Source organism: Sturnira hondurensis, unplaced genomic scaffold (genome assembly GCF_014824575.4).
Source record: "Sturnira hondurensis isolate 20B ecotype Veracruz unplaced genomic scaffold, ASM1482457v3 Scaffold0001221, whole genome shotgun sequence".
NCBI classification, from domain to species: Eukaryota; Metazoa; Chordata; class Mammalia; order Chiroptera; family Phyllostomidae; genus Sturnira; species Sturnira hondurensis.
The window spans coordinates 6,289,631-6,292,545 of record NW_028073852.1 but is presented as its reverse complement, the minus strand read 5'-3'; the positions used below and the strand labels follow the sequence as shown (position 1 = coordinate 6,292,545).

At 50.7% G+C, this 2,915-nt stretch overlaps 1 long non-coding RNA gene across 1 annotated transcript; it reads right to left on the bottom strand.

The window, feature by feature from the left end:
• Nucleotides 1–213: 213 nt before the first annotated feature.
• Nucleotides 214–2,629, bottom strand: LOC119003310 (uncharacterized). The gene is made up of 3 exons (XR_005069932.1): nucleotides 2,502–2,629; nucleotides 815–946; nucleotides 214–350 (listed from the first exon to the last, which is right to left on the bottom strand). It is a non-coding gene; the product is annotated as an uncharacterized LOC119003310 (long non-coding RNA).
• Between the last annotated feature and the right edge of the window lie 286 nt (nucleotides 2,630–2,915).

Here is a 2,915-nt window from a genome sequence, read left to right as displayed (position 1 = left end):
TGTCTTGTGTGTTAGGTCCGCCTTTCGTCCACCCTAGGAACAGCGGCACAGTTCTCCAAGTGAGCAAAGTGGGATGGGGGAGATGGCCGTCTCGGCTGTGTGGTCAAGATGAGATTCAGGCGCCCCTGGCTGTCCTGCCTGGGTGCTTCCATGGCAGGTGCTGGCCCACTGGAAGCCCAGGTCCCGCGCGTCGGGTGCCATGCTCACCTTGCTGGACTCCCGCGCTCCCTGTTTCCCTTTGGCTTCTCTCTTCTCGGTCTTATAGCTCTCGTTTTTCCACTGATATGTATCTTGCTCTTCCTTGGAAACCTTAACTTCTTGCTGCTCTCTGAGAAGCTTTATCAGGAGGCCTGTTCCAGAAAAATAGTTTCCTCAATGACTTTTTAAAAAATTGTTTATTTTTTATATTTTAAAAATATTTATTTATTTATTTTTAGAGAGAAGGGAAGAGAGGAAAAAAGAGAGGGAGAAAAACGTTGGCTGGTTGCTTCTTGAGCACACCCCCAGCTGGGGACCGAGCCCGCAGCTCAGGCATGTGTCCTGGGTGGGAATCGAACTGGCGACTTTTGCTTTCCGGGATGATGCCCAACCAGCTGAGCCACACTGGCCAGGGCCCTCAATTTATTTGGAAAGGTCCCTTCTGTTGTTTCTTCCAGTGACTCACGGGCATACCTCTGTCTGGTACATTTGAAAACGGGAGTTTAATGAATGGTGATAACACTGATTCCGTATCTTCTATATTTTCCCCCAGAACAAGGCCATATGCAGTTTGGGGCATGAATGTCCCTTCTCCCACTACAGTCTAGCTGCTCACTCAGGAAGGCCGACAAGCTGTCCCCCTTTCTGCTGGAAGACGCCCTCTCCAGCTCAGCTGTCAGCTTAGCGCTGGTGTCCTTCTCCCGGCCTTGCAACGCCTTTCTGAACGATTCTTCTACGAATTCTTTATCTGTCCAAAAAAAAGAGACCGCTTTTGGTCAGGAAGGACTCATGGGACAGCTTTTGTCAGCCAACGGCCACACGGCCCCATGAAAACACTGGGAGCCAGCAGGTGTTTGAGTGCCATTTGGAGGGGAGACAACGTGAGCCTGTGACTGTCAACACCACCAAAGAGGAAAAGGTATGTTCTTTAACGAGTGGTTATCCACCCAGAACATTCCACAGTGTGAACTGTAGTAACTTTATTGAGGATAAATCCATTGGTCCCCAAGGGCCAATTGCCCAGAACTGAAGAAAACCTGAGGCTGGACGATTGCACACAGTTGCACTCCCGGCTGGTCGATGGGACGCCCCACACTCACGGGCCCCACCTGCCCAGCTCAGACGCAGAGGGCGCGTGAGGCTGCCTCCCTGCACGTCTTCGGGTCGCTCGTGTTCTTGCTACCATCACAGATGACCATGGTAAACACCCACGGCAAACAGGTCCGCATCGGGATATCTGGAAGGTGGTCTCCCCTTCCCCACCTGCCCACTGATTCCTTAGCGTGGTCCCTATCCCGGCCCCCATGACAGAAGGCTCTATACAGAACAGACCACTGTGTCTGCTCTCACTGTTTGCTTACATTCCGGCAGGCCGCTGGGACGTAGGTTGAGATTTGGCAGGTCGTGTACCAGGGTGGAATGGTCAACAAATCCACGCAATGACACCTGAGGTCCTAAATACAGAAGAGCAAAGGCGACCTTTGCCAGCTGCCAGCTCTGCTTTCATTTCGTGTCATTGTTTACGTTTTCAGCTTCACTTGGGGAACCGTCTAAAGCTTCTGCCTGCGTGAAGGTCGAGGGTATGATTGTGCAGCCAGGTTTCTTTTCTTGAAGAATTAAAAGTATCGCTGTTGGTGGTGAGGGTCAAATGAGGGAGGAAGGGTCCTGAGGACGTGGGCTTGCGGACAGACCCGGACGGGGACCCGGAGACCTGAGCGATAGGTCCCAGCCCTTCCTGGTCTTGTCTCCACGCACCTGCCAAAGGAGACTCAAATGCCCGTTCTGCCCACCTTCGGGGTAGAAGGGAGTAATGGGATTGGTCAAAACATTGTTTTGAAACCTAAGCATTGCTATCTTTATACGAGTATCACCGTGTTATTATTTATGACATGCTCCATCCAGATCACTGACAGAAAGCGGTATTCCAGGGCATGAAAGCACATTCTGGAAGTTACCATGTAGGTGCCAATAAACCTACTATGCAGAAAAACACTGAAAGGCACCTGAGGTTTGTTGGATAGAAAACCCTGAGCCTCAGAGCAAGCCCAGAGGTGGACAGTGAAGAAGACAGGGGCCCTCCCACCCACCAGAAGGGCCTGGGAGTGGCTTCCGGTGAAGGAACCGGGAATTATCAGGCTTTGGATAGAACTTTCACACAACAGCATCATTGGTGATCTTTCTATAAAATTGCAAAAACAAAATAAACAGGTATCTCTATGTGTCCTTGGAGGCAAAGGGCAACTGAAACGAATGCCCATAAAACCGGTGCCCAAACCATGACACACGAGCGAACACGTTCTCACTTGGAAGTGAAGCGGCAAGCAGAGAGCACAGCACGCACCACGCGGCCACTGCTGTCCATTCCCGTACCCCTTCCATTCCTTCCTCTCGTTCCTTAATCGGACGCACAGCCAGGGAGGCGTTCTTAGAAATGTAGGGGGTTGAACTCTGAGGGAATGGATAAAAACAGTGCAGGTCCATTATTTGTTTAAAGATGTATCATCCTCGATTGAGAATAGAAATGAAAACACTGATAAAATTAAAATCACCGGGCGACTCAGACTCACCACAACGTGTGTTTGCGAGACACTCAGAGTCTCAGTGCAAGCTGACTGTCTGGCCGGCAGCCTCAATGTCACGGTGAAATTGGCAGAAGCAGCAGGCCAAAGGGCTAAGTGAGATCCTATAAATGGAAACAGAGAATTAGTGGCGAAGAG